Source organism: Chiloscyllium plagiosum, unplaced genomic scaffold, assembly GCF_037043375.1.
Source record: "Chiloscyllium plagiosum isolate Xiang-an unplaced genomic scaffold, Cpla_swu_hap1 HiC_scaffold_35, whole genome shotgun sequence".
Lineage (NCBI taxonomy): Eukaryota > Metazoa > Chordata > Chondrichthyes > Orectolobiformes > Hemiscylliidae > Chiloscyllium > Chiloscyllium plagiosum.
This window is the reverse complement of record NW_028270173.1, coordinates 67,630,619-67,653,091: the sequence shown is the minus strand read 5'-3', so window position 1 is coordinate 67,653,091 and position 22,473 is coordinate 67,630,619. Positions and strand designations below refer to the sequence as shown.

Genomic DNA, 22,473 nt, shown 5'->3' with positions numbered 1-22,473 from the left:
TGAGAAATTATGAATCATTGCCATCCTTTGGAAATGAGAGGGTCCTGTACACAACGGCCAGTAAGGTAACGTGATGGTGCAGCCACCTCGGAGGACAAATGATACGTTCCCAATTATTGCCAGGTGATTGGAGTAGGACTGTGAGGAAGACTTATCCAGGGTTTGAGTGTGATAATGGATACCAGGAAACAGGTTTACACACACACACACCCAAAGGCCAGAGATGTTGGTAAATGTGGGGATGCTTGGTATTCTCGATGTTCATTGTTTCCTAGTATGCAGGCACAATGCCAAAATATGTCGATGTGAAAAGGGAAGCTGAGAGCTTTTAGCCGGATAGTGTTGAATGTCAGAAAGATATTGGAATTTTGGTTATGTAGATGGATGGATGTAGATGAAGTCCAATATGGAGAAACGTGAGGTGATAGATTTCGGCAGAAGAGTCAATAGACAATTGTCTCCAAATTAAAAAGGAGTTAACAGGAATAGAGTGCACATGGACTTATGGAATCCACGTTGGTGGGACATGCTGAGAGAACATCTCATAAAGAACACTGTCTCCTGCTCCTTGTACACAGTGACAGAAACTGCGAGAGCAACGAGGTGTTGCTGTGCTATTATACTGTGCCAATTCAGGTTCAGCTTGAGCATTGGTTCCTGTTCTGGAAACCACACAGTCAGAAGGATTGTGGACGCAATTGAGACAAGGTCAAACGGATTAACAAAAAAGCTCCTGGAGATGAGCATACTCGGTTCGCATCATCGCTTGGAGGAGTTGGAGCTGGTTTCCTGAGGAAGAGTCGGCTGAGGAATTGCAAAACCTGTGCCCACACCTCCCCACTCACCTCCATCCAAGACCCCAAAGGAGCCTTCCACATCCATCAAAGTTTCACCGGCACTTCCACAAATGCCATTTATTATATCCATTGCTCCCGATGTGGTCTCGTCTACATTGGGGAGACTGGATGCCTCTTCGCAGAGTGCTTTAGGGAACATCTCCAGGACAATCAACCCCACCGACACGTGGCTGAACACTTCAACTCGCCCACCCACTCTGCCAAGGACATGCAGGTCCTGGGCCTCCTCCATCACCATTCCCTCACCACCCAACACTTGAAGGAAAACACCTCATCTTCCACCTTGGGACCCTTCAGACCCTTCATTTCTCCTACCCGCCACTTTACCCCAGTTCCAACCTCCCAGCTCAACACCATCATGACCTGTCCCACCTGACAATCTTCCTTTCCACCTATCCGCTCCGTCCTAACAGCTCTACCCGCTCATTGGCCCACTTATTGCACTCTCAACTACCTTCAACCTAGCTCCACGTTTCCTTTGTCTCTCCACGACCGAAGCTCCAAGCCTCACTCCTGATGAAGAGCTTTTGCCCGAAATGTCAATCTTCCTGCTCATTGAATGCTGCCTGAGCTGCTGTGCTTTTCCAGCACCACTCTAATATTGATGATAACACCAGTATCACTTTTCGGCCTTTTGGTTAAGATCATGTGCAGTGTCTGTTGTCAGTTTTAATATCTGATATGTCCCTGAATTAGGAGTAAATATTAATCTGATTTTTGCAGGAATGTGTTTGATCTTTGAGCTTGCTCCATTTACTTCGCACATCATCCTGGTATTGCAGCATTTCTGGGAATGGTGCATCCCACATTACAGAATCCGAAAATAAGCTTTGTTAGTTCACTTTTGTGTGTGTTAGTTTTATTTCTCGTCTACCGAGTCTGTGTGTAAGAAAGCGTACAGACAGCCTTTTCGTTAAGTCAGACTCCCTTTCGTGCAAATCAACTCCTTCTAGGTTGCTATTCACCTGACATTTTCTGCATGTTCAGCCCTCACTCTCAATGTTATCACTTCATCCTTGGTGCACTTGCGCCACTTCCCACCAACAGAAGTAAAACACAGTTGCCCACCAGCTCCATCGAATAGCAAACGGTATCTCAGAAAACAAAATGGAGAAGATGAAGCTATTTCAGTATTCAACAGTTTGGACTTTAATGATGAGGATGACTCGGGTGTGTTGAAGGAGAGATTTTGAGAACACTGTGAAGTAGGAAAAGGACTGATTTATAGATGGAACATGGTGTCATAGAAATGTACAGCACAGAAACAGACCCTTCAGTACATCTCGTCCATGCTGACCAGATATTCTAACCTAATCTAGCCCCATTTGCCAGTACTTGGCCTATATCCCTCTAAACCCTTCCTGTTCGTATGCCCATCCAGATGCCTTTGAAATGTTGTAATTGTCCCTGCCTCCACCACTTTTTCTGGCAGCTCATTCCACACACGCACCATCCTCTGCGTGAAAACATTGCCCCTTCGGTCCCTATTAAATTTTTCCCCCTGTAACCCTATACCTATGCCCCCTAGTTCTGGACTACGCACGCCAGGGAAAATACCTTGTCTATTTCCCCTACCCATGCCCCTCATGATTTTATAAACCTCTATAAAATGAGACACTCCGGGGAAAACAGCCCCAGTCTATTCAGCGTCTCCCTGTAGCTGAAACCCTCCAACCCCGGCAACATCCTTGAAAATCTTTAAGAATATTTTTCCTCAGAGTGCAAGAGCAACTGGAATCAATATGTGTGTTTGTGACGGCTTTATTTTCTCAGTTCAAAAGCCTGTGAGTTGAATCAGGTTACATATTCACTGATGTAGGGCACAATTGTGTGTGGTATCACGAATGACCAAGTCAGAGGCATATTACTCCGAGAGCCAATTCTCACATTAACCAGTCCAATTGATACTTGCGGAGTGGGGAAATGAGCCAGAGTCATGTAAAAGCTCTGCATCAAGATGTAGAATTACCTGTCCACAAAAAACATTACTGATCTCAGAACTCTACAAACTTTCCAGCTCCTGAGACATGTCCTGCTCAGGAACTGGCAAAACATCTCTGCCTTTCCTTGGCTTTTTTGCACTTTGATGCCTCAACCAGAACCTAATGTTTCGCAGTGCTCCTGTCTTCCCTGGGGATGTTTGCAGACATAAGCCAGGCAGCTTATCCTTGTTGTTAACGGTGATCAGTCAAGGCACTTGGAACAGTCAGGCACTTGGAACAGCAGCTAATGTAGCAAACACACTGCACGTGCTTCAACCAAATGGTCACGTCTCAAAGCTTGAAGGAACCAGTTCTCAGTCAGGGCAAGGAAGACAAGATTCAGTCAGGAGACCCTGGAACAGCATGTCCAGGGAGTTTGACACTGTTTGGGCCAGTCAGGATTAGAGAATCTGTATCACAACAGTACAGCCAGGTGGCCACACAAATTACGCATTACATTCCAGAAATGCTCTGGTAGATTTTTCGATCCTGAATTCCCGTTCACCAATCCATTCTGACCCTGTCCGTTCCTGTCACTGGGGATCAGTTCGATGAAATTCTCAAGGAGGGGTTCCGGGGACCCCAGCAGTAACAGTGAATTTGGGGAAGTCAGTTCTGGGCACAGGGGACAGCCTGCTTGTAGGCAGAGTGGACAGGAATTGTGGAAGGGATGGGAATGTCACCATATTAGAGGCGGAGGGAGATAAGGACGTGGGTTACTGTGGAAGTGCGAGTCACCATCACTGTCTCGGTTTTTATGTGGGGATAGTGCAGCGAGATGGTTTGCATCGCGATGCTGCAGATCTGGGGCTCGGGGATGTGTATAGTTTTGAGGTAAAAGTTGTAAATGGAGGAGCTGTGTGGTCTTGACACAAAGTTCAAGGAAGAAAGGAGAGTGAGGATGTCATGTTGCTGCTTTATAAGTCTGCAGTTAGGTTTCGCTTAGAGTATTGCGTTTAATTCTGGTCGCCACATTACAGGGAGGATGTGGAGGGTGAAGAAGAGGTTTACCAGGATGCTGCCTGCATTTGAGGGTATGAGCTAAAAGGAGACTCTAGATAAACGCAGATTGTTTTCCTTGGAACAACGGAGGCTGAGGGGAGAATCCGTGAAAATTACGAGATGCATAAATGGATTTGCCAGTCAGAATCTCTTTCCCAGAATTGAAATGTCTAAAACTATGGAGCATACATTGAAGGTGAAAGTGGAAAAGTTCAACTGAGATGTGGGGCAAGGTTTTTTATTCCCCAGAGAGTGGTAAGTGTTTGAAACGTAATGTCAGGGGTCGCGATGGAGGCAGATATGATCGGAGTGTTTCAGGGGCTTTTAGTCCCATAAGCAGATGGATGCACAAGGAATGGAGGGATATAGAGCAAGTGACCATCAACCAGCTGGAACTGCCGGTTACAAAATAACTGCTGACAGAGGTGAATGTATTTGCAGGAATGGTGGGCAGCAACCTCAATCGAAAACACAGACTAGAAATCAAACCGTGCCATGGTTGTTGTATTGATCAGGAAATCTGTCACTGCCATAGTGGCCAGGTAAATTTCAGAAGAGACTGTATTTTCCCCTGGACAGCATCGCAATTCTCACCAGGGTCGACAGCAGATCAGGAAAATGCAAGCAGAGATACAGCCCAGGAGTCGTCTCAAACTTTTGTTTGGAGTTAAAAAATTCCTTTGACTGTTATCCAAAAATTGAAAGGTTATATTGTTTCCAAGAAACAAATATCTATTCGGAGCTGGAATATGTCTGTGGAAGTGCAATAAGAACTGCAATTCTAAAGGTTTGCAGACGTATTAACCATGCGCTGATTAACACATAAAAAGCCACATGATCTGAGTGCAACTTTCCGAATTAAAAAGCATTCCAGATTAAATGTTAACAATTCAGCGTGTTCAAATAACGATTCCCATCCATCTCCGATTCTAACAGTTGGCCCATTGTTTTAGTCTATCCTCCTAAACCGAACATGCCCTCTCTGAAAAGGGAAGCAGATTTATCAATTCAAGGTCAGCTGACTCTCAGTGACTGGTTATTCAGAACTTTAATCCCATGTGTGTCTCTCCAGTCGTCACCCCTCCTCCTGCAGCATTCACAATATTTTACTTTTCTTTGTGATTTAGACACTAGTTTGCACTCTTAGACATTTGCTCCCGATCAACTACTTTTTTTATTTACAGCCTACTTCAAAAAGTTGTTGATGAAATTTCGTTGAGCTGAAATGTTCACTGTGTGTATCCCCACCTGCCTCATCTGTTGAGTATTCCCAGCATTGTCCTTCAGAGAGTTGGACTTTATTCATCAGCAACATCTCACAACGTCAGTGTATGGAAAGATTTCCAGAATCAGTTGAAGATTTCTCCAGAAACAACCAGTTATCTGTGGAAAGGTGATGTGCTCTCTGTCTGAAATCGTCTGGTATAAGACCATTGGGAGACATTTCACATTAATTCTGTCAGCTCAATGCTGGAATTGATTCAGTTCAGATTCCAATATTGATTAGACCGATTTTTTTTAACGCATGACCGTAATCAATGTCACAGGATCTCAGCATCAATGGCGTTTGTGGGTCAGCATTGATTCCAAGGTCATTCATAATAATTGCATACAATTTCTTCCTCATATTCTCCCTTTGAAACATCCCCATCTGATGGAACTCTCCTCTAATCCATTTATGGTCAGCTAATGGTAACAGATTCACTTTATTTACCTTGTGCTAACCAATCATAAACTACTGCTATTACTCTGTCAAGTTTTCCCTCAATGCCGATTTCTACACCCTAATCTCATCACTGAAATCTCTCATTCTCCAAACCATCCTGGTAAATCTCCTAGGTCCCCTGTCAGGAACCCTGCCATCCTTCCCAGTGTGTGGGAGATCTCTAGTTTGCACAGACACTGATGCTCTGTGTTCGTGTGGGTGACGTCATCACACAGTGACAATGACACCGCGAAATCACCCCATTATGTGTATTCCCTCAAATTTAAGGGTTTTCTCTGACACTAGAGTTCGGAAAGCTTTCAAATTGCTCCACTTGAAATTTCTCAGTAGTTTTTTTTAAAAGTGAAATTCTTTCAGAGCTTTTTGAGTTTTCATCTCAAATGTCATTTGAGATGAAATCAAATTGTTCTGTTTCAGTGTCATCCCCTTGTATCAGTTTCTGCAGCGAGAATTTCAGGATGATCAGATTGAGCAGTTAGATGCTAGGGAAGATCATGTTGAGCAGGTAGATTCTAGAAATGATCAGATTGAATGTGTAGGCTCTAGGCAAGATCAGGTGGAGCAGATAGATTCTAGGGAAGGTCAGTTGAGAAGGTCTTCAAGGGAAGATCAGATTGAGTGGTAGATTCTTGGGAAGATCAGGTGGAACAGGTAGATTCCAGGCAAGATGCGGTTGAGAGTTTGAAATATAAGGAAGATCATGTTGAAAAGACGGCTTCTCAGGAAAATCATGTTGAGCAGGTAGATTCAAGGGAAGATCAATTTGCTGAATAGACATTGTCTATAACGTGCAAAGCAACATTGCTTCAGCAAAAACTTAGATGCTCTGAAGCTGTTACGTGCATTCCTATTTGTAAATCTGTATTCTTGGAATATTGTTTTCACTGCCAAGACCAGCAGATGTTCCCATTCCCCAGGTGTCTGTGGGGAACCTGATGTTTAACCTTTGAATGACAGCAGTGTGTGTGGTGAAAGTGCTTCCACAGTGCTGTTAGGTCAGGACCTACTGATTATTCACCCAGTGGTGATGAAAGAACAACATCTGCCCAGATCACCAAACCCCTTCTTCCATCAGTCTGCTCCCAATGAGCGCAGCATCGTGTGTAGGCCCAGACCAGGGGGTAGGGTTCCTTCACTGAAATACAACAATCAATCATTGGGGTCTTTTTTACATGGCAAACAGCAGCTTCTGTGGTTGCTTCACCCTATTTCAGCTCCGACTAATTATCCATTTCATTCAGCACAGTTTCACAACCTGTATTTTTGTAAATTCTCTCTCACGCTTCTTTTTAATTCATTCATGGCATGGGTCCCGCTGGCCAGGCCAGGATTTCATGTATTTTCCACATTTCCCCAGACAGCAGGTCTGGATTCATACCGAGCACAGACCAGGGGAGGATGGCAAATTTCCTCACCAACAGGACATTATGAACTAGTTGGGGTTTTCTGATAATAAGCAATAGTTTCATGACCATTCGATTCTTAATCACAGGTTTTTAAACAAAAATAGATTTCACCTCTGTCATAGCAAGATTTGAATCCAGGTCGCCAGAACGTCACCTGGGTGCCTGGGTTAATAGTCTCGTTGTATTACCACAATTCCATCAACTCGCCTGTTTTAATAAAGTTTCAAATAATTTGCAATCTATCAGAGGGGAGGATGTGTAATTGGGAAATTGAAACCAAAGTAGACATCAGGATTTGAGAGAGTCACCCAGTTTATTATTGTGACTTGAATACCATTGGGTTTTGAACATGGAAGGGAAGAGCACGGTTCCGTGTTGAGAAACCATACACATATTTTCGACACGGACAAGGTTTTAGCTGATCATGTGAACTGTCAAGCGACAAGTGGATTCATACTGTGGAAAAACTATGGGGAATGTGAGAATAATGTGATAGGATACAGATCACCATCTGAACTGGAAACTCATCAATGCAGTCACACTAGGGAGAGACCACTCAACTGCTCCAAGTCGAATCACAGAGACCCTAGAGTGCAGAAAGAGACCACTCAGCCCATCGAGTCTACACCAACCTTCCAATGATCATTACACCCAGATCCTGCACCTTACCCTAAACCCCATAACCCTGTACCTTAACATGGCCAATCAACCTAACCTGCACATCTTTGAACTGTGGGCGAAGACTTGGCCCATATCCCTCTAAACACTTCCTAATCATGTACCCATCCAGATGCATTTAAATGCTGCAATTACACCAGCCTCCACCACTTCCTCTGGCAGATAATTTCATACATGCAACACCCTCTGCATGAAAAAGTTGCCACTAAGGTCTCTTTTATATCTTTCCCCTGAACCTATGCCCTCTAATTCTGGACTTCTCACCCCAGGGAAAATGCTTTGTCTATTTAGCCTATCCACGCCCCTCATCATCTTCACAAGCTCTTTCAGGTTACCCCTCAGCCTTCAACACTCTAGGGAAAACTGCCCCAGCCGATTCATCCTCTCCCTATAGCTCAAATCCTCAAACCTTGGCAACTTCCTTGTAAATCTTTTCGAAACCATTTCAAGTTTTACTATATCCTTCTGATAGGAAGGAGATCAGAACAGCATGATATATTCCAAAAACCGCCTAACCAATGTCCTGTAAAGACGCAACGTGATCTCCCAACTCCTATACTCTCCCTAGCAACTTAACAATCCATTGGACCTTACCATCGAGTGTATAATTCCTGCTCTGATTTGCTTTCCCAAAATGCAGCACTTCGCATTTATCTAAATTAAACTCCATCTGCCACTCCTCATCCCATTGGCCCATCTGGTCAAGATCCCTCTGTAATCCTTGGGCGGCACAGTGGTTAGCACTGCTGCCTCACAGCGCCAGAGACCCGGTTTAAATCCCACCTCAGACGACTATCTGTGTGGAGTTTGCACATTCTCTGCGTGGGTTTCCTCCGGGTGCTCCGGTTTCCTCCCACAATCCAAAAATGTGAATGTTAGGTGAATTGGCCATGCTAAATTGCCCGTAGTGTTAGGTGAAGGAGTAAATGTATGGGGGTGGGTGGCGGGTCTGTGTGGACTTGTTGGGCTGAAGGGCCTGTTTCCACACTGTAAGTAATCTAATCTAAAAAAAATCATTTATATAAATGATGAAACGCAGTTGAACCAGCACTGATCCTTATAGCACTCCAACTGGTCACAGGCCTCCAGTCTGAAAAACAACCCTCCACCAACACCCTCTGTCTTCTACCTTTGAGCCAGTTCTGTATTAAAATGGCTAGTTCTCCCTCTATTCCGTGAGATCTAACCTTGCTCACCAGTCTTCCACGGAGAAACCTGTCGACCACCTTACTGAAGTCCACATAGATCACGTCCACCGCTCTGCCCTCATCAATCCTTTGTTACTCCTTAAAAAAAACACAATCAAGTTTGTGAGTCATGATTTCCCACGCACAAAGCCATGTTGACTATCCATAATCAGTCCTCCCCTTTCCAAATACATGTACATCCTGTCCCTCAAGATTCCCTCCAACAACTTGCCCACCACTAACGCCAGGCTCACTGATTTGTAGTTACCTGATTGTCCTTAACATGTTTCTTAAACAGTGGCACCATGTTAGCCAACCTCGAGTCTTCAGGCACCTCATCTGTGACTATCAATGTGACAAATATCTCAGCAAGAGGCCCAGCAATCACTTCCCTCACTTCTCACAGAGTTCCAGGGTATCACCTGATCAGGTTCTGGGTATTTATCCACCCTTGTATGAATTTCAGGATATCCAGCACCTTCTCCTCTGTAATATGGACATTTTCAAAATTTCACCATCCACGTCCCCACATTCTATAACTTCATCCAAGCCTGAAATTGGACCGAAGTCCCTTGAGTTTCGAGCCGGCATTGCTAAGCACTGTGCCACAGTGGTGTCCCTTACTGTGGGAAGGGGCGGGTGCAGGAGCAGGGCTGTGGGTCGGGGTCTGTGGCCGGAATGGGGCGGCGCCTGAAGCAGGCGTGGTGTTTGGAGACCATTTACCTGCTCAGAATGTGGAAAAGGATTCACTCATTTATCCAGTTTTCTGGCACACCCAATAAGTTCATACTGATCTTTGAACTATCCACACACTGACATTCTCTAAAAGTAGCGGGGATCTGATTTCCCATCCATTTGTTCGTACATGAGAGACCATTCTGGTGCTCTCACACAGTGACTGGGTTCAAGTGTCCTTCCCACCTCAGTATGCACAGGTGAGTTCACACGGGGGAGTGACTGTTCTCCAGTCAGGACGATGGGAAAGGATTTGCATCATCATCCCATTTGCAAAGACACCCCTCAGTTCGCAAGAAACTGTTTTAAGCACCAGCCGAGTTACAGGGGTAAACATTCTGGGTAAATGTCAAATAAAAGTCAGCGTCCTGTTCAACTGACATGTCATGTCACAGAGTCACAGAGACAGCATTTGACAGCACGGAAGAAGACCCTTCTGTCCAACTCTACAACCTGATATCTCAGGATTCAGGATTCCTGAAGAAGGGCCTGTGCCCGAAACGTCGAATCTCCTGTTCCCTGGATGCTGCCTGACCTGCTGTGCTGTTCCAGCAATAAAGTTTCAACAAACCTGATATCTCAACCCAATCTAGTCCCATTTGCCAGCACTTGGCCCATATCCCTCTAAACCATTCAAATTCATGTACTGATCCAAATGCCTTTTAAATGTTGCAATTGTACCAGCCTTCGCCACTTCCTCTGGCTGCTCATTCCATGTATTCTTTATATCTTTCCCCTCTCACCCGAAACCTATACTATCCAGTCTGGACTCCCCCAACCCAGGGAAAAGACGTGATCTATTTACCATATCCATGCCCCTCATGATTTTGTAAACCTCTATGAAGTCACCCCACAGCCTCCGATGCTCCATGGAAAAAGGCCCCAGCCTACTCAGCCTCTCCCTGTAGCTGAAACTCTCCAAACCTGGCAACATATTTGTAAACCTTCTCTGAACCCTTTCAAGATTCACGACATCCTTCTTGTAACAGGGAGACCGCAACTGCACGCAGTATTCCAAATGTGGCCTAATCAATGTCGTGTACAGCCGCTGCATGACTGCCCCAACTCCGAAACTCAAGGCACTGACCAATAAAGACAAGCATACCAAAGACATTCTTCACTATCCAATCTACCTGCATCTCCACTTTCAAATAACTGTGAACATAATAACGAAGAACTATATAGCACAGAAACATGCCCTTTGGCCCTCCGAGTATGCATTGCTACACCTTGCCCTTCCATACTAAAGATGCCTTCAGTTAGAGCATCCAAATCCCTCTATTCCCTTCCTATTCATGTCTTCATGAAGGATATTTGGATATGGGATGGTAAGTATGGGGGTAAAACATTGTCCAAGCGTGAAATCTGATCGGAGTAGTTTGTAGTGTTCCTATATCGAATGATGGATACACAGGAGTGACTTACAGACTCAAATACAATCGAAGAGCTAAGGGTAGTTTATACTAAGAAGAACAGATTCCCGGTAGTGAGTCACAGACTGGGATATAATCGAAGACTTCAGGGCGGTTTATATTGAAAAGTACAGATTTCCGGGAATGAGTTACTGACTGGAATCTCATTGAGGCGTTCATCGCAGTTGATGGGCAGAGACACAGAAACATGGGAGTTGGTTAGAGATAGGAATCTTATTGAGGGATTCAGAGTAGTTTATATTTAGAGTGACAGATGCATTGAAGTGAGTTACTGGCAGCGAGTTACGAACTGGAATCTAATTGAGGGATTTGAGGTGGGTTATGTACAGAATAATAGTCTGAGAATTAGGGCCCAGAGAATTCAGTAGAGATGTTAGGAAACACTTCGTTACACAAAGGATGGGAGAGGTTTGGAACTCTCTTCCACAAACAGCAGTGGACACTGGATAATCTACAATGGATAATGTTTTGTTCAGTGAAGGTATTGAGGGATGTAGGGCAAAGGGAGGAAACTGGAGTTAGGCCAGAGATAAGCCATGATTCCATTAAGTGGTGGAACAGAATGGAGGGGCTGAATGGCCTACTCCAGTTCTAATGTTCCAAAATAAAAATCACCCTACACTGTCACCAACAAACACTCTCAGGAAAGAGACAGGATGGGGATAGCTGCACAATAAAGTTGTCTTTACTGAGCAGGGACAGCACAGGGTTAGATACAGAATGAAGTTCCCTCGATGATATTCAAATCAAAAATAAAATGAAGGTATAATACTATGGGAAATGCTGATTTAAACTGACTCTGTACTCTCTCCATCTTACACACAGAGACACACACACAAGAACGGTACTACTCCACAAATTAAACGCCAAGGTCTTAGTTTGATTCTCTCTGTTCTGTTCTGATTCCGTTAAATTGGTGGTTCCGAACATCCACATGGTCAGGCGTCCTAATCCCATGGTGCTACGTCCTGCTCCCAAACACAGCATCTGATTCCAATCCGGAGTGTGATACAGGAGCCTCTTAGTGTCAGAGGGAGGTGAATCTTGAGCCTGACCCAGATGTTTCAATATCTTGTGTTCATCTGGCACTCAGGGATTGGTTAGTGGAGTTTTAATATTTGACAATCCCAACACTATTTTATCATTCTGTGTCCTGTGTAACTGTGAGCGCGTGCGTGTGTTTGTGTATGTGTTAGTATGCGTGTATGTATGTGAGTGTGTGTATCTCTGTGTGTGAGCAAGTGGGTGAGTGTGTCTGTGTTTGAGGAAGTGTGTGTGTGTTTGAGTGAGTGTATGAGTGAGTGTGTGTGAGCCTGTGTGCGTGTGTGTCTTTCAGTCTGTCTGCCCATTACCAGTGTCCTGCATTATTGAGTCAAGTCCTCCTTTGCTCCAGGATTAGTATTAAACATTATTTCCTGTATCCTTGTTCACAAATCATAATAATTTAATGTGCTTGTGTCACCAAGTATTAGGCTGGTTGGCCAATTATTCAGAGGGCATGGGACTAGGGAAGTGAGGAAGCCTTGTTTCGTCTGGAGACTTAGTCTGCCGCAGCAAGTGATTAGCAAGGCGAAGGGATTTTACATCTTCATTGGTTCATGGCAAGTGTGCATCACTGGCTGGGCCCAGCATTTATCCCATATTCCCATCAGCCCTTGAGAATGTGGCAGTGAGCTGCCTTATTGAACCACTGCACTCCATCAAACTAATATTTTTGGAGAAACAGAATGTAGCAGAAATTAATTTCTAGCTTTCTGTGTTTCTGCTCCCAATTTAATACTCAACCGTTTGGCTTATACTGAGTTAGGGACTGGAATCTCATCGATGGTCTCAGCGAGTTTATGTCTTGCATAATACACAACTGAGTGAGTTTCAGTCTGAAATGTAATTGAGGGATCGGGTGAATAATACACAGAGTAACAGGTAACAGGGAATAAGTTACAAATAGGATTATAGTCAAAGGATATGGCGTGGATCACAATTGATTAATCAATGCTGGGGAATGAGGTACAGACTGGAATCTTACTGAGGAGTTTAGGATGTTTAGACATGGAATCACAGATACTCAGGAGTGAGGTATGGATTGGAATCTAATGGAGAGTTTCGGAGACTGACGTTATGCATAGAATAACAGGTAAATGAAAATCAGTTAGAGATCGGAATTTTATCAAGGGGTTTGGAGCATTTATTTATAGACAAATGACACTCAGGAGAGACATCCAGGCTGGAATCTGGATTCAGGGTAGTTTATATATAGAACAACAGATGCCCAGGAGTGAAATACTGATTGGAACTAATATATTTTAGAATGGATTGCAGGTTTCGGTTCATTAATATGTAAATCCCAGAGCTTCTTTTACGTCACATTCTCGAAATGAATCTAAAAGATGAAAAACAAAATAGGTTTGTTCAATATATCATTTCGGTTGATGACAGTGTAATCTTTTGCAATAAATTCTGGGTCTTTTGATCGTGCTCCATCACCACCTGATGAAAAAGCAGCGTTCCGAAAGCTAATGTTTCCATATAAACCTGTTGGACTATAACCTGGGGTTGTTTATTTGTTAACCTTGTCCACTCCAGTCCAACACCGCCTCCCTGATATCAGAGTAGATATAGAGAGGGGATTACACAGCAGTATCAGTTAGATAGCGTTCTCGTGTGGCCGTTCCTCTCTCAAACATATTCCATTTTGAATTGAATTGTATCTGAATTGAGTTTATTTATTCAATTCCCGAGGCTCAGTGAAATGCTTTATCTTGTGAGCAATACAGGCAGATCACAGAGTTAAGTGGGCGGGCACGGTGGCACAATGGTTAGCACTGCTGCCTCACAGCGCCGGAGACCCGGGTTCAATTCCGCCTCAGGCGACTGACTGTGTGGAGTTTGCACATTCTCCCCGTGTCTGCGTGGGTTTCCTCCGGGTGCTCCGGTTTCCTCCCACTGTCGAAAAATGTGCAGATTAGGTGAATTGGCCACGCTAAATTGCCCCTCGTCTTAGGTGAAGGGGGAAATGTAGGGGAATGGGTCTGGATGGGTTGCTTTTCGGAGCATCGGCCTGTTTCCACACTGTAAGTAACCTAATCTAATGTAATCAGTCAGCAGCTGTGTGGAGACCCGGGTTCAATTCCCGCCTCAGGCGACTGACTGTGTGGAGTTTGCACATTCTCCCCGTGTCTGCGTGGGTTTCCTCCGGGTGCTCTGGTTTCCTCCCACTGTCCAAAGATGTGCAGGTCAGGTGAATTGGCTGTCGTTAAATTGCCCGTAGTGTTAGGTTAGGGGTATGGGTGGGTTGCGCTTCGGCGGGTCGGTGTGGACTTGTTGGGCCGAAGGGCCTGTTTCCACACTGTAATGTAATCTAATCTATAAAAGTAAATAATAGGAAAACAGCGGCAAAGAAAAGAAACACAGGGCCAGGCGAATGTTAAGTGTTTGTGAGTCCATACAGTATTCTAACAACAGTAGGGTCGAAACTGTTTTGACACCGGTTGGTGCTTATGTTCAGGCTTCTGTACCTTCTCCCTGATGCTGGAGGTTGTAGAAAAACATTAGCATGGTGAGATTGAACTTTGAGAATGCTGGCGGCCGTTCCTTGACATCGGGCCTGGTGGATTGATTCTATATACGGGAGGTTGGCCTTTGTGATTGTCCGTACCGAGTTCACCACTCTCTGTAACCGTCTCCGATCTTGAATGTTACAGTTGCCATACCAGGTTGTAATACATCCAGACAGAATACTCTCAAGGGTGCACCTATAAATGTTGGCAATCGTATTCATGTCTCTCAGAGGAAATCAGAATTCGGAGTCAGATCTTGGGCATCAAGAATGAATCATGTTAAACGGGTTTGTCAAGATTTAAAAGAACAATTGTTACAGGAGACTGTCCTGTCAGGGGCACAGAGAAGAGATTTAGCAGCAGTATGCATAAACTTAGGATGGTATGTTGCTTTTCTGGTGTCAGGGTGAAGGACATTTCAAAACATTTGAAGCAGATTGTGAAAGGCGAGAATGCAGGTCGGAAGTGGTTGCATTCATTGGGAGAAATGACATCATCAGGACAAGGGTTAGGGCTTTGCAGAGTGAGTATAAGAGCTTGGGTAGAAGATAAAAAAACAGAACATCACAAGTAGTAATCTCTGGTCACACTTTCGAATGAGGGAAGAGCAGGATAGATAAATCAATGGCTGAAATGATGCAGGGATTGCGTTTTTATAATCATTGGGATCTCTTCAGGGACACAAAAAGCCTGTTCAAAAAGGGAGGGTTTCACCTGACCTGGGAAAAGACCAATATCCTGGTGGGTTCTATTTCGAGAGGCTGTGAATGCTTTGTTATTGCTGTGGGGGAGTGGGGAGGGTGGGGCTTTCCGATGTAACAGTGAAAATAGACTGAAAGATGAGGGTGGTTCTGAATCAGAAAAGATAAAGTTAATTAGAAAAGATAGACAACAGCAATCAGAGCCCAAAGGAACTCTGAAGAATTAAACTGCATTTATTTCTATACAGGTAAGGCTGATGACCTCAGATTACGTGTGGCAACATCGAACTCGCGTGTCGGAGCGATTAGAGAAACGTGGCTGAGGCACGAACAAGACAGGCTGCTCAATGTTCTGGGTTTTAGATGTTACAGGAATGATAGAAAAGAGCGGCAAGAGAGGAGGGGGCAGCATTTTTGATTGAGGAAGAAAGGAAGGGGAATAATATGCAGAGTAACAGGTACCAGGGAGTGAGTTACAGATTGGAGTATATTCGAGGGGTATGGTGTGGTTCACAATTGATTAACCAGTACTGGGGAGTGAACTACAGAGTGGAATCTAACTGAGGAGTTTAGAGTGTTTAGACATGGAATCACAGATATTCAATTACTACTATACTTAGTGTAGCTATTACTGAGGGACCATTTAGTGAAAATCTATCGTTTGAAATGAGAAATAAGAAAGGGATGATCAGCCAAATGGGATTGGACGACAGGACCCCCAGTATTCACAGGGAAGTCGAGAAGAAAATATGTTGAGATCTGAGATACATGTAAGAATAATAGTGTTGTAATAGTAGGGTAGTTTAATTTTCCTAATCCAGTGCCATTTAGAAACGTATGGTAAGGAGAGTTCAGAGAATGTTGCTCCTGTTAGAGTGGAAGGCAAGGCTAGTAAGATTAGGGAACAATGGATGAATAAAGGTATTGAAGTTCTGGTCAAGAATAAAAAAGAATCATATATTAGATACAGAAAATTGGAATCAGCTGAATCTCTTGAAGGCAATAAAGAGTTTTGGGTCCTTCCTATGAAAGAAATCTGGAAGGCAAAGACAAATGTGAGATAGTTATAGCAGATAATGTTCAGGATAATCCAAAAAGATTATACAAAGACATTAACAGCCAAACAGCAACTCCAGAAAGAGCAACACCACTTAAAGACTAACAAAATTATCTTTATGTTGAACTTCAGATGAATATTTTGCATCAGGTTTCACTGATGAGAAAGAAATGGAAGCATGGAGAGTGTGTGGAGGCCTCTTCTGGATTCATGTGTGCAATACTGGTCGCCCTGTTATAGGCAGGATTAACCTGGAGAGGGCTCAATAAAGATTTCCCAAGATGTTGCCGGGTTTGAGATCTAAAAATAGACTGGAAAGGCTAGGACCTTTCTCACTGCAGCATTGGAGGTGGAGGGTTGAACTTATTGAGGTTTATACAACCATGAGGTGCATAGAGAGGTAAATGACAAGGTAATTTCAATCGGGTGGGGGAATATCAAAACAAGGATTCATGTTTGAAGGAGACAGGAGAAAGATTTACAAAGGACCTGGGGACAACGTTTTTACACAGACAGTGGTTTGCATGTTGGAATGAACTGCCAGGGAAAGTGATGAATGCAAGCACAGTTACAACATTAAAAATGCAGAGAGGCATAGAGTTAAACAACACGAAAACAGACCCTTCGGTCCAACTCATACATGCTAACCAGACACCTTAAATAAATCTTGTCCCATTTGTCAGAAATTGGCCCATATCCCTCTAAACCCTTCTTATTCAGATGCCCATTCAGATATCTTTTAAATACTGTAATTGTACCAGCCTCCACCACTTCCTCAGGCAGCTCATTTTATACATGCATCACCCTCTGTGTGAAAAAGATGCCCTTTCGGTCCCTTTTATATCTTTCTCTTCTCAACTTAAGTCAATGCTCTCTTGTTTTAACCTATCCATGCCCGTCATGATTTCATAAACCTCTATAAGGTCACCCATCATATTCCAACACCCCAGGGAAATAGTCCAGCCTATTCATCCTCTCCCGAAAACACAAACTCTTTGACACTGACAACATCCTTGTAAATCTTTTCTGAACCCTTTCAAGTTTCCCAACATCATACCTCTCGGCGGGAGACCAGAACTGAACGTGCTATTCCAAACGTGGCCTAACCAATGTCCTGTACAGCTTCGACATGACCTCCCAAATTCTATACTCGATGCTCAGACTGATAATGGAAAGGACACCAAATGCCTTCTTCACGATCTTATCGACTTGCGACTCTACTTTCACGGAACTGTGAACCTGAACTCCAAGGTCTCTTTGTTCAGCAATATTCCCCAGGACCTTATCATTAAGTGTATAAGTCTTGCCCTGATTTGCCTTTCCAAGATGCGCATTTGGATAAATTCATGAACAGGAAAGGTTTGTTGGAATCCGGAGCAAGCACAGGCAGGTGGCACTTTTTAATTTTGGTTAGTGTGGACAGGTTGGACCCAAGGGTCTGTTTCTGTGGTCTATGAATCTGTGAGTCCATGACATTACAGTAGGCAGTAAAAAGGCAGGTTAGTCTCTGCACATGTTCCCTTTGTCATCCACCCCAGGGGCTGGGAGACGGCATGGGGAATATTGTGGTTGAATGGAGACACAGAGGATCTCTGATATACACTTGGTGTGTAATGGAGGAACGTCAGAATGGGAGATCCACGGGAGATGAAGACACACAGCGGAGGGCAATTACTATGGAAGTATATATATTCCACAGGGACTATGGAAGGGGGAGGTGCTAAACTTGTGAGACTGGAAAATTTGCCAGGATGGAGTGTTCAAAATTGATGTTGGAAGGCTACAGTTTTAGGATTGAAAGACAGAAACAGGAAAGAGAGAGAGAAAGAGAGAGAGAGAGAAACAAGAAGAATAAAAAAAGAGTGAAAAACACATCCGCAAAGTTGAAAAAGAAGTAGGAGAGAAAACTGCAAAAACAAAGGCTATCAGTAAGAAAGAGAGAGCGAGAGATAGTGTGAGAGAAAAAAGATTGAGAGAGATGTGGAATGTGAGAGAGAGAGAGAAGAGAGAAGAGGGAAGCTCAGAGAGAGATAAACTGGAGTTAAGGAAAGACATGACAAGATTAAAGTGGTGATACTCTCCATTCAGGTTGGTCCCAGTTCGCTTACACATCCTCTTTCCCGTTGGGGCCAGACCCTGCTCCAGGGCCTTGCTTTAAGAGGGGCTGGTTCAGGGAGGGAATGGAGTGTCTTAAAGGATCAAACAGGGATTGAGATTCAAACACTCCCCACACTCTCACACACAGAGACAGACAGAAGCACACAGATACTCACTCCCTCGTCAGTGCACATGGCGAACATAGAACATAGAACATAGAACATAGAATAATACAGCACAGAACAGGCCCTTCAGCCCACGATGTTGTGCCGAACATTTGTCCTAGCTTAAGCACCCATCCATGTACCTATCTAATTTCCTCTTAAAGGTCACCAAAGATTCTGACTCTATCACTCCCACAGGCAGCGCATTCCATGCCCCCACCACTCTCTGGGTAAAGAACCCACCCCTGACATCTCCCCTATACCTTCCACCCTTCACCTTAAATTTATGTCCCCTTGTAACACTCTCTTGTACCCGGGGAAAAAGTTTCTGACTGTCTACTCTATCTATTCCTCTGATCATCTTATAAACCTCTATCAAGTCACCCCTCATCCTTCGCCGTTCCAATGAGAAACGGCCTAGCACTCTCAACCTATCCTCGTACGACCTATTCTCCATTCAGGCAACATCCTGATAAATCTTCTCTGCACCCTCTCCAAAGCTTCCACATCTTTCCTAAAGGGAGGCAGCCAGTACTCCAAATGTGGCCTAACCAAAGTCCTGTACAGTTACAACATCACTTCACGACTCTTGAATTCAATCCCTCTGCTAATGAACGCTAATACACCATAGGCCTTCTTACAAGCTCTATCCACCTGATTGGCAATTTTCAAAGATCTATGAACATAGACCCCAAGATCCCTCTGTTCCTCCACCTCACTAAGAACCCAACCGCTAACCCTGTATTCCGCGTTCTTATTTGTCTTTCCAAAATGGACAACCTCACACTTGGCAGGGTTGAACTCCATCTGCCACTCCTCAGCCCAGCTCTGCATCATATCTAAGTCCCTTTGCAGCCGACAACAGCCCTCCTCACTATCCACAACTCCACCAATCTTCGTATCATCTGCAAATTTACTGACCCACCTTTCTACTCCCTCATCCAAGTCATTAATAAAAATTACAAACAGCAGAGGACCCAGAATTGATCCCTGCGGAACTCCACTTGTAATTGGGCTCCAGGCTGAATATTTACCATCTACCACCACTCTCTGATTTCGACCGGTTAACCAGTTTTCTATCCAATTGGCCAAATTTCCCTCTATCCCATGCCTCCTGACTTTCCGCATAAGCCTACCATGGGGAACCTTATCGAATGCCTTACTAAAATCCATGTATACTACATCCACTGCTCTACCCTCATCCACATGCTTGGTCACCTCCTCAAAGAATTCAATAAGACTTGTAAGGCAAGTCCTACCCTTCACAAATCCATGCTGGCTGTCCCTAATCAAGCAATGTCTTTCCAGATACTCATAAATCCTATCCCTCAGTACCCTTTCCATTACTTTACCTACCACCGAAGTAAGACTAACTGGCCTATAATTCCCGGGGTTATCCCTATTCCCTTTTTTCAACAGGGGCACAACATTCGCCACTCTCCAGTCTCCTGGTACCACCCCCATTGACAGTGAAGACGAAAAGATCCTTGCCAACGGTACTGCAATTTCCTCTCTTGCTTCCCACATAATCCTAGGATATATCCCATCAGGCTCGGGGGACTTGTCTATCCTCAAGTTGTTCAAAATGTCCAACACATCTTCCTTCCTAACAAGTATCTCCTCTAGCTTACCAGTCCGTTTCACATTCTCCTCTTCAACAATACGGTCCCTCTCGTTCGTAAATACTGAAGAAAAGTAAGGGAGTGTGGCTGCTAGAACCTGTTTGAAATTCCCCCAGGTCTGACACTCAAAGATGCCCTGTCCACTCACGTTCCTGCTAATCCAGTCAGCTCCCATATCCCTCTCCCTGCGGCAAACCTCCCCCAGAAATGGAGCACAGTCAGAGTCATTTTGTTGGGATTAAAGGGAGGAAGGGAGGAAGGAAGGTGTGAGAGAAAGCAGCAGGTAAATAGTTTAGTCAAGACTGCCTTCTGTCTGTTCCTGCTTAGCATTTGACAGTCTTGGAATGAAGGCTGTATATATTCTCATCCTGCTAAGATTCCTTTTGTCCTTGTGTTTTCCAATTAATCAATGTCAAAATCATAACTTGCGATTGCCGGGAATCAAACGCAGGTCACCTGTTTGCAGGGTAACTGCACTCACCATGATAGCACCATCACTGTCCACTTTAACTCAACATAATCCCCAAACACATTTCAAAAGGACTATTATCATGACAAGTTAAACAGAGCTGATGTTTAATATCACCGAAGGTGATATTAGATCAGGTGAAAGCAACATAAAGAGGCAGATTTGAAGGAGCATCTTTAATCGGAGGGGGAGCTGGGTCATTGGAAGGTGTAGAGAGAGAGAGTCCAGGAGTCCCACTGGACGGGTTTGGATTCTCCGCCAATACATCAGCTGGAGAAAGTGAGGACTGCAGATGCTGGAGATCAGAGCTGAAATTGTGTTGCTGGAAGCATCCAAGGAACAGGAGAATCGACGTTTCGGGCATAAGCCCTTCTTCAGGAATTCCAGCAACACATTTTTAGCAATACATCAGCTGGTTCATGGAAAGGAAGGAATAAAGAAACGGAATGATACCAAAGGATTGCATGGAAATGAAGTAAATTACTGTTGAAAATAAACTTGCTATTTGAAAACACAGAACTTTTTACAGGACATTATTTAATCCATATGACACTCTTCGTTTTGTCGAGAAAAATGGATCAGTGAATTCAGTGAGGAAGAGTGAACAGGACTCTGTCGCTGTGTTTCCTACTCTGAACAATGATCAATTCCTCCAGCTCATTTATTTATGTATCCGTGTCACCCACTGAAAGCTGATTCCTTGGGATGAATGTATGTTTCGCTTACTTTTTTTTGCTCAGCTTTCTACTGACTGTTTCTCCTTGCTAACAGAAGCACTTTGCACTGGCTTTACTCCTCCAGTCTCTTTCATTCTGCTCCTCAGATTCAGCCATTCCTTCCCCATGCGCAAGTTATGTTGCTGCTCCTCCTTCTGCTTCCGACCATGCCTCACATGGACTCCTCGTTCCATTATCTGCTGCAGCTAATGTTGGCTCAGTTACTTGCATTTGTTCATCAATTGAATTACTTTAATAACTAGATATTTCACAGCATATTTTAACGGGTCTCTGAATTTTTCTGCGTCACCATTTGTGCAGCAACTGAGGTTCCGAAGCATATATGAGAGGGAGAATGAGCCTGGACATCTGTCAGGGAGCTTCACTTAATCTCTGATAAATTATGTAATTTCTAAACCAGAAAGTTGGAATGAATAATGCAGCATGGATTCAGGTTTTATTTAGGTGGGGGTTGTGGTGTATGATGTTAGATATGTTCGGGAGTCCATGTCAAATGTTGCAGTGTTTATGATTTCGGTTGGTACACAGCTTGGGACATGGTGGTTGGATTCACTGCGGAGTACTTCCATGGTACAGATTGTCTGGATGTTAAATCCTGTCCATGAGGGACTGATTCCATGCCCCATCATTTTTTCATCTACTTTGTGGACAGCATTTATTCCTGTACAGTGTGGAGTGATTCCTTCATTCATACAATGTAGGTATACAACTCGGGGGATAATCTGAGGTGTGGAGGCTACAAAATAAAAGATAGAAATTTTGCAATCAACGTCCATGTTAGGTGTCTCCCATTCATTTTTTTTTACTGATTCGAGGTGCCATTGTGTGGGTGTTGTGGTCTCAGGGGGAACTCCAGCCAATCTGAGTAACGTATAAAACAAGTGAAATTAGTCGCTGCCAATCCGGAAAGCATCGTGTCCATGATGTATTTTTATTAGCAATCTGCTGTTCATCTGCTGCTCAAAGTGCAAATGATTCATTTTGAGAGAGGTTGCTGCTGTGGTTCAGACTCTTTAAATTTGATCTGACCTGGAGCAACAATTATCGTTGTGCCATTATTTTA

General features: G+C 44.0%; 1 non-coding gene across 1 annotated transcript; it reads left to right on the top strand.

Moving 5' to 3' along the window:
• Positions 1–1,475: 1,475 nt before the first annotated feature.
• On the top strand, positions 1,476–1,664 carry LOC148141088 (U2 spliceosomal RNA). Its single transcript, XR_015753179.1, has one exon. It is a non-coding gene; the product is annotated as a U2 spliceosomal RNA (small nuclear RNA).
• The last annotated feature ends 20,809 nt before the right edge of the window (positions 1,665–22,473 follow it).